Source organism: Tupaia chinensis, unplaced genomic scaffold (assembly GCF_000334495.1).
Source record: "Tupaia chinensis unplaced genomic scaffold, TupChi_1.0 Scaffold000086_1, whole genome shotgun sequence".
Lineage (NCBI taxonomy): Eukaryota > Metazoa > Chordata > Mammalia > Scandentia > Tupaiidae > Tupaia > Tupaia belangeri.
Window position 1 is genome coordinate 63518 of NW_006159548.1, and position 15620 is coordinate 79137.

The window sequence follows — 15620 nt, forward strand, 5'->3', positions numbered from 1 at the left end:
TTTATATTTCTGTAAGAAAGGACACTGAATTTTTGATAGGGATTTTATCAAATCAGCCAATTGTTAAGGGTAGTGTGGACATTGTCACAATATTTACTTAGTTAATTGCTGCATACAAGAAATCTTTCCATTTATTTTACTTCATTTTGTTTCTTGATTTTTTTAAAATCAATGTACAGTTTTCAGTATAGAAGTCAATTACTTTGTTAAATTTTTACTTATGTATTTAAGGTGCTTTGTTTTTTTTTGTAAATGGAATTGTTTTCTGGGTTTGGTTTTTGGGCAATCTGTCATTAATATATAGATGTTACAAATGTTTATGTTGGTTTTGTTTCCTCTGATAATACTGAATTTGTTTATTAATTTTAATAATGTCTTTGGTCGAATCTTCATGGTTCTCTAAACACAAAATCATTGCATCAAAAATTACAGAGAATTTATTTATTTTCCTATTAGGATTCCTTTTATTTCTTTCTCTTGCCTAATTGCTCTTCCTAATAACTTCCATTGTAATCTTGAAATGAGATCATGAAAATGGGTATACCAACAATGTCTCTGATCTTAGAGGAAAAATTCCCTACCTCTCAACTATTGAGAATGATGCTAGCAAATGATTTGTCATATATGGTCTTTGTTATGTAGGGGTATATTTGCTCTATGCCTAAATTTCTGAGAGTTTTTAATCATTAAAAGTGTTGAATTGTAATAAATATTTTCTCCCATGCTTCTATTGAAACGATCACATGTTTTGTTGGTTTTCATTTTACTAATATATATATATCTCACACTTACTGATTGGATATATTGAACCATCTTTGCATCACAGGATAAAATCCCGGTTGTTTATGGTGTATAATACATTTAATGTACTCTCAAATCATTTTATTAAGGATGTATGGCTTCTTCATCTATCAAGTATATTGAACAATACTTATCTTGTAGCATTCTTGTCTAACTTTGCTGTCAGGATAATGCTGACTTCAAAAAAAAAAAAAGATTTTGACAGTATTCTCCCTGTTTTGAATAGTTTGAGAAAAATTCATGATAATTCTTTAAAACTATTGTAGAAATAAGCCATAAAGGTGTCCAGTTGTGGGTTTTTCCTTAGTGTGACTTTTTATTTCCAATCCTATCTCCATACACATTAGTGATCTGTTCAGATTTTGTATATTTTCTTGATTAGCTCTTGGTAGATTGTATATTTCTGGAAATTACATTTCTTCTATGTAATCTAGTTATTTGTTGAAAATAAGTACTAGAGCACTCTTTAATGATCCTTTGTATTTCAGTAGAATCACTTTTCAAAAACATCAAGTCAGTTTTTTGTTGTTTTTTTCTTTCTTTAGGAGAAGTTTGTGCTATAAAGTGCATATGCTCCCCAGAAATACAGAGAGAGAAAGAAAGTGAGCAATCATCTCCCAGAGAGGATGGCCACGCCTCGATCCATTCTTCTCCATTCTCTCTGGCTCTTGAGGATGCACACACACTTGCCCAGAGTGAGCTTTAGCCAAGAGGTCTGGAACTCAAGCTACGGTCGACTACATGGGAGTCCAGCAACATAGCTGCTATGCCAACGGCTGGTCTCTCAACTCAGTTTTTTTTTTTTTTTTTGATCATTTTATATATTTTTTTGAATGTGTCTTTTTTTCTTTCTTCTTCTCTGTCTTCCAGTATGGCATGATAGTTTTCTGTGGTGGTCTGTTTTGAAAATTAAAAAAAAAATTTTCTTGTGGGGCTGGCAGGTGATGTGGTGGTTGGAGGCTCTGGACTCCCATATGTCCAACTGCAGTTCCAGTCCTGGACCTGGTGACATGCTTTCTCACTTTCCTTCTCTCTGTCTCTCATTCTTTCCCTCTCTGGTGAAAAACAAATAAATAAATAAGGTTAAATAAAACAATTCTCTAAAAAGTATATTCTTGGAACTATTACAGCTTTTACTTTATGGACTCCATGACATTTACATAAAATAGCTTATCCTTATAAAGTTCTTCAAGCTGATAACATCATGTATTTATTAAATTTAAAAAACTTCTACAAATTGACCTCCAATACACACCCTTCATCATTTTCATGTAAAAATTAAACTTGATTTGTAATTTGTATTTCATCACAATTTATGAGAGTACTTCTTTTTACTTTTCAGGTTTTCTATCATGTGACAGATCTTTGCTATCTATATCTAGTACAGCCTAAGGTTTCTGGATGAGCCACCTGGTACCAATACTTGACAGGATGTAATGTTCTGGGTTACATCTTGTGCATATTTGATCTCTAATGGTATGAGTGACATCTTGCATGGGCTGGTGAAATGTCTTCCAAGATTTGGTCAACTGTTGATTCTGCTGCTTTGGTCCTGTGATCATCCCTGACTGGGTAGAATTGCAGGTTTTAGTCTCTGGCTGGGCAGTTACTGTCATAGGTATAGCTGGGCAGTATCATATGATGGGCTCTGAACCTAACTAAGCTTTCTAGGGTGAATGCTGAACCACACAAGGTGAGACGGGCCAGAGACTGTGCTTCATAGATATTTGTGGACTTGGGCTTACTATCTTGCCTTAAAAAGAACACCAAGATTTGGTGTAGTCACCTTTCGACAGCTGTTAGTGGGTTTGCCTAGATTCTCCTTCTCTGGTTAAACAATGAACAAGGGTTGCTTCTGGACCTGCAAGACATCAAGAGAACCCAGGCTGTGTGGGAAGCTGGCTGAGAATTTTAATTTAGAAGATCCAAGGATAGGACTGTTTCAAGCATGACCCTATGGGCTAGTTTCTCTGGTGTGGCACCTTCATGGACTGTAATGCACAGCAACCTCCAAAAGCTGCCTGATGATCTCTGTGTGCTTTACCCACATTCCCTGTTTCTAACCAACACTAGGTATTCCAGTCTTGCTTACATTGCAGTTTCCTGTGAGATGAGACAGGAGTCAGCCTTTGGAAAAGGTCTGAGAATGGTTGGAAGCTGAATGCTTACCTTACCTTCTACTAAATGCCTGCTCTGGAGGAGGAAAAGGAATTTCCACAAACATCTCTATAAGTAGTTATTTATGTGTTACTTCCTGAAAATACCTATTCTATGCCACGCCTGTGATATACCAATAGTTCTTTGTTGATGTATCCGTTGAAAATGAATGGTCATGGCCTTTTCAAAGAGCATAGTATTTGGATACAGAGGATACTTGTTTTAACTAATTATAAACTGTCAAGACCTGTTCTGGTCCATCACTCTTTTAAAACAACCTGTTGTTGCTGGAGTATGAACCCATAAGTAACACATAAAGGTTCATTCTACAGTTAGAGTGCAGTGTTCTTGGCCACTGTTGTACATAATCAGCATCCTTCTTAAGTAGTGAAGTGGAAAATAATGGGCATAATAATGCCTACATTTTGATGTTCCCGCGTGAAATATTCAGGAGTTAAGCTTAACGATAGTTTTTAAAACCATATATTAACATCTATCAATTTTAATTTCTTCTATCAATAGTTTGTATTTTGGTAGTGCCATTTGAATATTGTTTTTAGGGTTTTTAAAAATTATTTTATTCAACTTATTCATTTATTTATTCATTTATTTTTAATTTGACCAGATGGGGACAGCACAGGAGAGAGAGAGTGACCTTAATTGTGGTTAATGAATTAATGAAAAAGTAAATGAGGCAGGAAAGTAAAGAGAGAAGTGAAAAACAAAGAAACTATTTGACACTTTGAAAATAACTAAAGCAGAGTTTGTTTTGAAAAATCAGACATATTTCAATAGTTAGTAAGCTTTATGCAGATCTCCGCAAATGTGAATATACTAGAGAATGGATTTGGTTTGCACTTGAGAAAGATGATGTAATTGCCATGTTTTGACTCAGAAGACATAAGAAAAATTTAAATTAAATTTGGCATAAGTTATTAATTTATCTTTAGATAACAACTACATTATGTTTTATAATATTGACAGAAGTAATGTAATTAACTGGTGGAGGTGTTTAATCATAACACAGAAGATTTGGCTAATCAATATATTCTAAACACCAGACACAAAATTAAATCATTACTTCTAGTTAAGAAAAACATTTAAAGACAAATAATGCAATTATGAGTAGGATTATTTTTGATAGCTTTTAATTAGTCAATTAATTTATTTATTATTTGTTTCTTTTATACTTTACACGCTATTTTATTCATGATAATAATCAAGTGCACATACAACTGATAAAGACAGAGAAAGAGAAACAGGAAGAAAGGCACAATTAAAAAAGTCTCATCCAGTTGTAATTCCCTTCACCTTGCCCTCCATATTGTCAGGATGTCGGACACAGACACACCCAGTATAATTTCATGTTAACCAGGGTTCTGAACCTGTGGTCAACCATGCAGTATCCAGTACCACAATTTTTTATGGCTCTTACATAAATGAAGCTGTGTCCAAAAATATACATTAAAAAATAATTTCTAGGGACGAGCAGTTGGCGTAATGGCTATGTCGCTGGACTCCCATGTAGCTGAGAGTAGTTCGAGTCCTGAATTCGGTACCTTAAACTCATGCCAGGGAGTGTGTGTGTGTACATGCCCAAGATCCCTAGAAGAGAATGGAGAAGGGATTGTGGCATGGCCATCCCCCTTCTAGGTAATTTCTCAGTTTCTGTCTCTCTGTCTCTCTTTTTCTGGAAAGCACACGGGCCCAATTGCAAAAACCTCTAAAAAAATAAAAAGTAAAAAATAATTTCTAGAAAAAAAAATTGAAAAAAAAAAAAACCCACTCCATTCACTATTATCACTATTTGCTAGGAAAAAGGAAATGTTGATAAGATGAGTTTTGTTTTTATATGCATTTATTTTCCATTTAGACTTATTAGATTTGCTGAAATAGCATACTTTGTTTTTCACAGCAACATTTCTTTCAGTTTAATCTTTTCATACTTGGTTGACTCTAGTGTGATTTACTGCTGTGATATTTGCACCTGCCTAGACTAACAGTAGGGGTGACATCTGATGGGTTCTTTTCTTTCCTGTTAACCTTATCTTCACAATCTTCTATTGTAAAAACACTTTACTAACTTTATCTTGGATATTTGTGGAGACAGATTTTAGGCATTATTTATACTTTCCTAAGATAACGTCATAATCGACATTTCTTGGAAAAAACTAATGGAGGATTTCAATGTCTTTAAATCTGCAGGTCTCTAGGGAGGTACATCATCTCTGAACACTTCAGTTCAACCTCTCTGACTCTGAGTCACATCCTGGGCAAAAGGTAATATATTCATGTACAATCTGATATGATATTTAAGCCTAATATTTGCTAAAACCAAATGAAGCCGCTTATAAAATTATATATCAATTATTTACTACTTTTCATTTAAGAAACTAAAGAAATGATGACCCATCAGTTCCGGATCTTCCTCTGAGTTTATATCAGGAATCAAGTTATATAGTAAGTGATGTGAAATAAGGAGAAGATGTCTTCATCCTCTCTTTTCAGTGGGACTTCCTAGAAGTCTTTCATTATTTGACTAGATTTCTGATACACACTCTCTTCTTTTGAGTGTGTTTGTGATTGCCATAGGGTGCATGAACTTGCTGGAAAGAGACAGAGGGACAGTGAGAAAGAGAGTGAGAAATCAACTCCCAGGGGAATGGCCACATTGCAATCCTGTTTATTTCCATTCTCCTCATGGGATTTTGAAAGCACAAACACACACGTATGTCTGGTATGATTTTTAACCCACAGGTCCAGGACTTCAACTGAAGTAGGTCATGAGGGAGACCAGTGCTTTAACCACCATTCCTCTTGCTGGTGCATATACATACTTCCTTAACAATTATGTTTACATTTAAACTGAATGGAGGTTCCAATTTGCAGTAAAATAGCAGTTTTCTTTTTGTTTGATGAGCAAATAGAAGAATGATTGTGTTACTATTTTTTCACGTGTTTTCACAGGACTCAACCAAATATGAAGTTCCTTGCCTTTGCCGTCTTTATCTTTGCTCTCATAGTTTCCATGATTGTAAGTATATGAGGAAATATTGAAGAATGTGTTTTCAGTAATTAGCCAAAGAATCTCTCCTCTTTCCTGTGTTCACTTTCCTAAACAAGTGTTTCTAGTTTTAATCTTTTCATGTGGACATTTTCCTTGAACTAATCTATACATGTTCATTAAGAATTTTTTTTCTTTTTTTGGAGAGGTTTTTGCTATAGGGCACGTGCACACGCCAGACAGACAGAGAGAGACATAGAGACAGAAAGCGAGAAATCACCCCCCAGGGGGGATAGTCACGCCGCAATCCCTTCTCCTCCATTCTCCTCTCGGGATCTTGGGCACACACACACGCGCCCGGCTTGAGTCTCAAGCCACCGGGTCCAGGATGCGAACCGTGATCGACTACGTGGGAGTCCAGCGACATAGCCACTACGCTAACTGCTGGTTCCCAAGAACTTAGAATAATCTTCACTACACACCCACCGGCACTCAAATGTTATTAGTTTAATGTAACAGTAAAAATAAATGAATTTAAGAGAGCTCCAAAAGAGATTTGCACTGAGGTCTGATAAAATGTCTTTAAATATAAAATCTCTAGACTGCCTGACGTTTGAGATCAGACCAGAGTACAAGATATGTTAAATTGAAACTCAAGTAGTTTGTGACATCAAACTGAGATTTTTTTCAAGGCATTTCTCACGTCACCTAGTTGTACAAGTAAATATCCAGTGATTATAGTCTTTCTAAAACAAAGCTGTTATTCCTTAAACTTAAAAAAAAAAACCCTCCAAGAGTTCCCAATTTTAATGTTACTCAGTATATGTCATTACATATAGCCCCTGATCTCTCTGCAACTCTTTCTTCTTCCTCCTTCTCCTTATGCTCCTCCTCCTCTTTGTATGTAGTTACTAGGAAATTCACCACTTAAAAACAATGATACTTTACATATTCATAATGTTCTAGTGGCTATTTCAGAGAACAAATTATGAGACTAGGTTAGCGCAATATTTTGTTATAAAAGGATAGCTTTTAAAAAGAGAACAAACATAATCCTGAACTCTATAGGGAAATCAAATATTTGAATATGAGTAGCTTTTAAGCTAATTAGCAAACATGCATGTAAAAGACAAATGCAGCTGTCTGATTTTAGTTTTAACTGTTAGATTTTAGTTTCTCTTTTATGCTGATGATAACTTTCAGATGCAAAAGAACTGTAGATCAAAGACAAGTGACATTGAATAGAGCAAGTTAATCTTTAGAACACTCTTTTCTCATTTTAAAGCTGTCACTAAGGAAAAATAGCTGGGCTATCATGTTCCAAAGCCTTTCAACCATTCCTTTTAGTCATAACTGTGACAGCAAGGGGCATTTCTGGGCTTCATCTTCAACTATAATATTAAGATGTTAATAGTTCTATTTCTTTCTTTTCTCTTCAAAGGGAGCCGATTCTTCAGAAGAGGTAAGACACTGTCATTCGTTGACATAAAGAGAGGGAAACATGTATTGAATTTTTAATTTCTTCTTTATTTTTATTAGAAACACTATGGATATAGAGGAAAACACCATCATGTGAGTATTCCCTTTATAATGTATGACCCAACTATATTTTCTCCTCCAAACACTAGTTTCACAAGTATAATCAGTTTCTCTGTGATATTGGGTTCACTGGGAATATCATGATGCATTTTTGCATAGAAAACCATTTCATGACTTTGCCGACGACCTTATGTATTTATATCACGAATGGCTCTCCTACACACTGATTTCATTTCTAGAAGATACACTATTAACAAACCAAATATCTTGAGCCATGACAGCACTGAAATGGAAACTCATAATGCTACCCTGAGCAAGCCACTGAGTCAGTCATGACTTAAGTATCTTTGTTTGCCACATCAGTGCATTGATTGAAAGACTGTTAAATCTGTAAGTTATTAGATATAGGATGTGTCGAATGGAACACACACCTGTATAATGGGCTCAATTTTCACTTTCTGATTTTGGAGGATAAGAAAATACTAATATTAAATGGCCATATTCAGGAAGATCAAAACCTTTGATAATAAAATATTTTACTTAATGTATTTTATCTATGATGTCTCATATTTCTTGCCCAGTAACAAAGCAGTAGAGTCTCTAATTTCTATGACAGTGGCATCAAATGGTAAAATGCAGAAGAGATGAAAGTTATTTGGGTTAACAAAAAATGAATGAGTATGAAAGCTTGTAAAAGTTTCAAGAGACAGGAAGATCACCATTAGCCAAGAGAAAGATAGAGGAAATACAACTAAATAGTGAATTCGTCCTCCCTTTCATTCAAAGTTGCAGCTTGGAGTAATGATATAAGAAATATTTAAGCCCACGTGAAGTGGTTGACTCTGGTTGGTTGTTCCATATATAGTATAAAAACACGAATGATCAACAAACACTACATATTAAATGTTTCAGCAGTTACACCTTCTTTTTAAAGTGTTTAAGTGAAACATTGACAGGCTGACATGAAATCTGAAAACACCATCATGTTCTGGCAACATTAATCATCTAACTGTTTAATGACAATTATTGCAAAAGCTTACATTTGTCTCATCTCTCTGCAATTCCCTCTTTCTTTTTCTGTGTATTCAGAGATGGAACCGCGGATATGACCGTTATGAGCCATATATTTATCCCAGGGGAGAAATTCTATATTAAAGTGCTTCTTAAAACCAACGGACATGATTACAAAGGTAAGTTGGTCTAGTGACATTTTCCTTTCCATAAGTATCAATGCTGAAAGCTAAAAGAAGTAAAATAAAAACAAGTCATCAGATAGACAACAGCTCCAGTATAAGAAATGTAGTTTGGTGTAACTTTTCAGAAGTCTGTGTATCCGGACCAGCAGTTAGCGTAATGACTATGTTTCTGAACTCCCATGTAGCCGAACGCAGTTCGAGTCCTTGACCCAGTGGTTTAAACTCACACCAGGCGTGTGTACCTGTATGCCCAAGATCCCAAGAGGAGAAAAGAGAAGGGATTGCGATGTGGCCATCCCCTCAGGGGGTGATTTCTCACTTTCTGTTTCTCTGTCTCTTTCTGTCTTTCTGGCAAGCGCATGAGCCCTATATAGCAAATACCAAAAAAAAAAAAAAAAAGAAAAAGAAAAGAAAAGAAAAAACGTCTATACATCTAAATGATTCTGAGAGAAGGCTTCTGTCCTGCTGTGAGAAAGGGCTGGGCCTGTAAAGGTGAACTTTGTTTGTAACCTGACAAATTCTGTAACCTGAACTATTCCTTATCCTTTCTAAATTAAATTTTCTCACTCAAAAAATACTTGCCCCTTTTGTACAATGGTGAGATTAGGAAAATAAACTATTATATAAAATTCCTTGATCTGTACAAATTTGTTTTTGCAGGCTGGTTTCCCACTACAATTGTCCCTAAATGTTATTTAACTCTTTTCTCCTAAAATATAATTTTTGGAGAAGCTGCACTTGGCGGCAAGTGGGATCATGTCAAAATTTGGAGTCAGCTGCCAAATTCAGAGCTATTAATTGAGAATCCTCATTTGGACGATTGCCCTACTGATGCACAGTCGTAAAGTTTGAGAAGCTTGCTCTAAGCAAATCTAAAGATCAGTTAATACGAGGTCATAGCATACAGTAAAAATAAATGGAAATATTAACGTAGACAGAAGAAAAGTGTTCCAAGTACTATAAAAAATTATATGTTTTACTATAAAATGAAGCAATATTTTTATTATAAAACAATTTTTTTAGAGAGGTTTTTACTGTAGGGGCATACACTACCCAGAAAAACAGAGAGACAGAGAGTCAGAAAACAAGAAATTACTCACCGTGGGGGATGCCCATGCTGCAATCCATTCTCCTCCATGCTCCCCTCGGGATCTTGAGCATGCACTCACATGCCTGGTGTGAGTTTAAGCCACTGGATCCAGGACTCGAACCGCGGTTGACTACATGGGAGTCCAGCAACATAGCCATTATGCTAACTGCTGGTCCCTCTAATGCAATATTTTTAGAAATGGAAGAGTACTGTTCTGTAATTCAAAAGTGAAACAGTCATCTTTAGGATTTCAATTATTGGTCCATGCAATTTTTGACATTGGATTCCCTGTTGCCATTTCCAGCATGAGAAATTCTGTACGGGATCCTCTGGGCATTAGGTACTAGCTGAAGATATTTAATCATGAAGAACTTTTTAAAATATGACTTTATGAACACAATTAATAATGAAATGTGTTGGAATACTAGAGAAATACTAGTTGTGTTTTTATATTATGATTTTCTTTTAAGAAATGTAGCTTTGTATATATTTTGCTTAGTTTAAGTAGAGAAAATAATTTGATAGAAATCTAGCCATTAAAGTTTTCATCACTCACTTAATATGTTTAAGTCTCTGAAGGACTAGAAAAAGGAAGAGCACCTGGTATATAACTGTACAGCCACAATAGGTGAGACACAGAAACAAAGGCTCCTTTTGAAAGGTTGGAAGGCTATACTGCTCCTTAGCATACCCACTCGGTCAGCAGCACTTCTGATTCCTTAGTGTGAGGACGTCTGTGAGGGTCTCTGCCAATACAGCTGCTGTTAAACCAGAGCCTCTGCACTCCAGAGTTTGTTCTCTAATTATGGAGACAGGCTAAAATAGGCAGTCATCAAACAGTCAAATATCACCTGATAATAAAGTGATATGGGAATAACTCGTAGCACAGAAGTTAAGACCTGTTCACTGGAAGCCAGATCCCACATGGATGAACACAGTTCCAGCCCCAGCCTTGGTAAATTTAAGACCATATCAGGCATGTGTGAATGACAGGATGGAGACATTGAGGAAAAAGCATTGCGAGTGTTGACCCCATGTGGAGTGTTTTCTCGCTTTTTCTACCTCTTAGTCACTGATGAATGCATGGGCCCTCTAGAAATTAAAAATAAATACATGAGAAGGAAGAGTTGGGATGGTTCCCTCAGGTATGTGATGTCAGCATGAGGACAGAAGGATGGCAAGCACAGCGAGAAAGAGTCAGACAGACAGGAAAGGAGCCCTTCAGGAAACCACCAAAACCATTTAGGATGAGAGCACAGCTGGAAATTAGAACTTAGTACTAGAGATCGCAGCAGTTTCTCACACATTCTGAGTAGGTTAGTATGTTATATTTGATTTGTACTCTTCTTTAGAATAATTGTGGTAAAGTTATTTAGAATAACTTTAGTAAAGCTTTTTGATATGAATGATTTTTAATGATGCCACAATTTTTAGGACATAAGCTTTCATAATGTCAAATTAAAACACATCCAAACTTAGATAAAGACATACTATTCAGGAGAGATTGCATTGCCTAATAGTCACATTTCACTTTTTAATGCTCACTCAGGCTTTAGGACAAGCATAGTTTGGTGCTGTCAGAGGACATAGGCTGACTAACATTGGGTCAATACGAGGGAGAGAGTAAGAAATGGATGATGGTGAACTCTCGGTCAGTTACTGAGACATGTATCTGGTAAGAACCCAAACTCAAGGAAGCATAAGGATATTAACAATGAAATAACCTGTGGTTCAATTTAATTAAAATATTTATTTTTCCCAACAGATTTGGCTGGACGTCCTCTTTGCTCCACAGTCTAAATGATTCTTCCTCCGAATGAGCGTGCTGTCTCATGATGATCTCCCTATGATTCAAAATACCTTTCCCCATCTAAGGACAGTTATGAAGCCTCATAAAATATATTCTGAGTGCCAAAAGGTCATTGTTAAGAAGTTCATTAAAAGAGCACAGGCCCCTTTGCATGATCTTATATATTATAGCAGATAGTAGTATAAAGTTCACTCATGGACAGTTTTTCATATCAAACTACAGTTTTTCAAGACAAAAAATACAATTTATTCAAATATCATAATGAGAACAGCACAGATGATACCATGATCAATATTTTCAGAATAATGTAATGATAGTCAGTAGTCTACTTAATTGATTTCTACTCTGTTCCCTTTTAAATAGTATAAAAATAAAAAAAAAACTTGTTATGCTTAATTCATTGATCCACCAATTAATTGATATCATATCTTACTAGTATTGTAGAGTTTCTATAACAAATATACACAAACCAGTTGGGTAGCAGCAACACAAATGACTGCTTTCATTGTTCTGATGCCTAGAAATTGAAAACGAAGTCATTGATAGGGACTTGTACTCTCAGACCACTTTAGGGTACAATATTTGTTTATCTCTTTGTATGTTCTGGCAATCATTGATATTGCTTACCTTGGCCATTTATCAATGACTGTCCCCTTCTCTTCTTCTAACGATACCGGTTACATTGGGCTATGGGTCAACAACATGCAGCAGGATCTCATCATCTAATCCCATCGTCAATATTCCGTATCAAATCCTATTCTGAGATACTGGGTTTAGGACTGCATCATATCTTCCATGGGGAACACAATAGAATCCATGACACTCAACTTTAACTCTTTAAATGAATTATTCATTGGGACCAGCAGTTAGTGTAATGGCTATGTTGCTGGACTCCCATGTAGTCGACCGCGGTTCGTGTCCCGGACCCGGTGGCTTAAAACTCACACCAGGTGCATGTGTGTGCGTGCCCAAGATCCTGAGAGGAGAATGGAGGAGAAGGGATTGTGGCGTGACCATCTCCCCTGGGGGGGTGATTTCTCGCTTTCTGTCTCTAAGTCTCTCTCTGTCTGTCTGGCGAGCACACGTGCCCTATAGCGAAAATATTTCCAAAAAAAAAAAAAAAATATATATATATATATATACAATGATCCATTAAAATCAGACAAGATCAAAGTTTGTATTTACAAAAATTTGTAGGGATTATTTTTCTCTTCTTGAGATAACTGTCAAAAATAAAAGACAATCTTGAATTCTCAGTTGGGTACACACACCGTAAAAGGTTCCTGTTGAGACCAGAGACTTTGTAAAGGAACCAAAGAGAATGCTAAGGCTCAGAAGCTGAGATAGGAACTCAGAGGGAGGGGAGCCTGTAGATTGCTTGACAGGTAGGAAGTGTTTTCTCACTCCTGAACTACCTTGTGACCCTCTCTTGTAGGTGTCTGCCAGTAACATTTCAGGGACCAGCAGTTGGCGTAATGGCTATGCCACTGGACTCATATAGTCAAGCGTGGTTTGAGTCCCAGACCCAGTGGCTTAAACTCTTCCTGGACACGAGTGCATGTATACCCAATCCCAAGAGGAAAATGGAGGAGAAGGGATTGTGGTGTGGCCGTCCCCCCTGGGAAGTGATTTATGGCTTTTTGTCTCTCAATCTTTCTATGTTTTCCTAGCGAGTGCATGCGCTCTAAAGGAAAAAAATAAAAAAATAAAAGACTATCTCTCTGGATGGTAATATTGTCGGCGTTCACACCAGGACTTGGTCCTGTGAAGGAAAAAGTTAGAGAAAGTAGGAAACACAGAAGCAGAAATGCAGGTGAACACCGACAAGCTGTGCTGCCTGATGTGGCTAAACTTCTTTATTTATACATTTTTACCGGGCACAGTGAACTATTTGAAAGCTTTCCAGGATGTGGTTGAAGTACTACAATTAGAGATAATGATTTTTAGTATATATGTTTTTCAAAATTGTTACTATCATGTGTGATCCTGTAATGCGTCATAGCTCAAGCCAGATTACTTATGCTGTTCCTCTGCAATTCCGAAGAAGTCTGTCTGAGTATACATCAAAGAGGATAATGTGTAAGCCATAAATATATGGAACAGACATCACATGTCCTAGCCAGGGTCAGAAAGCTTCCCGTGACCCATGAATGTATTAATAAAGCCCCTCTCATCCAAGCATGTGTTGGCCAGTTCGCAGTGAATAATTAATGAGGCACATAGATAATGGCATCCTGCAGCGAGGCTGCATACCCTCACACTTTACGTCATGCTCTTGGTGTGTCAAAAGTTGCAGACATTTTTTTAAAAACTAAAAGGAACTGTTTTTCTGTCCTAAAGTCATTCTCACCAGGCTTTTGCTCTAATTAAAACCCAAGGATATTCTGAGAAAAACGTGTTTTACACTGTAAAGAGGTACAGTGATTCAATGTATTGGGGGAAAAAAAGGATGGTGAAGTTAATTTGGGGAGAAGATACAGACTGTAATAGTCAAAATATGTTTTAGAAACAAACAAAAGCAGTTTTCCAGAAAAAAGCCTCAAGGTTATAAAATAGATATTGCTGACTATCCCTTCCTTAAGTTTGTATATACTATCAAAATATATCTATGGGGCTCCATATATAGTATATGTATATACTGTTGAATGAAAATTTAGGTTTCATTAGGTACATTCAGGTTCATTTATTTCTAATCCCAGTGACAATTTCATAAGACAGTTTCAGGAAACAGTGGCTTTAAATCTTCAAAACAGTAAGAGGCTTTTTATAGCCTAGGCATGGTTAATAAGTGAATAAAGCATTGCGCTTTGTTTATAACAAAATAAAAAATATCTTTGTTTCTTGGCTCTTTATTGAGGGCTGGATTGAAGTATAAGCTCCTAAGTGCCTAATCAATAGCTCGGCACTCAGAAAGGCAACATTGCACATTTATTTTCTTCCAAAGTTGAATTATGTCCATCTCACTTTTTTTGGGCTAAATCATTCATCAGCCTTGTCTCAGAACAGTTTTCTTTTGGGTGAGGACATCTAAAGAAGTTGCTAGAAGAATTAATGTGATGACAAATGTAACATATCATTACAATGCCTGGCTTGGACCAAATAGTTAACATTATAAGGAGTAATTATCACTTTCTAGGCAGAAGCTCTAAGTGCTTTCTCATAACATATTTTATTAAATCTTTACAAAATTCCATTGATGCAGTAGTATTATATCCAAGGAAAGTCAAAATTTTTTCAACATTTACTTGGTGAAAATCAAAAGTCTTTCATCATGGTTGGAATAGACTTCTAAGTCCTGTATGTTACTCTTTTGACTGGGTCTGATGAATCACAAATATTCTTAGTGGCATCTAAAGAGGTGCAACTTCTCCAGAAGGTTTTCAATTACACTTGCCCAAAAGATATCAGGAATAAATATCAATGTCTAATGAAGTGTAATTCTAATGCATGCTGTGTTAGCAGGCAGGAAGACATTAATCTCCTGGTACATATCCATCAGAACTATAGAGGAGAGGTTGCAGTGAAAATGAGCAGTAATCATTTGAAATGAACCATTGATTCCAACCTTAGTCTCAAAAGTGGAGTGAGATATCCCATAAAACATGCTGTAAACAAAATTGCTGTCATCCAGGCTGCCGGGGACCATCCTCGGTGGGGGTGGGTTTGCTCAACGGAGGCGACGCTGGAAGGAAAGAAAGACAAAGGCCTCGTGTTTTTTCATGCACGTCCTAAGTCGGACACCCCTCTAAGATCGCTCTCTGAGGAGTGACAACTGCTAGGAATCGCCGTGCCTTTTTATTGAAAATGGATACATGCAAGTAAATGGGAGAGGGGCTACATGTACTAATGATCAATTCATAATGTTTTAACAATAGAAACCATTCAGGGTTTGATTAAGGGCAAGTCTATTAATCATCGATACAGTTCAACAATTGTTTGATTGATGAAAGCAGGTTCCTGGTAACTTCAAGCAGTGCAGTTTCAGGAAACAGTTCCAGCAAGCAGAGTTAACTATCAACCGAT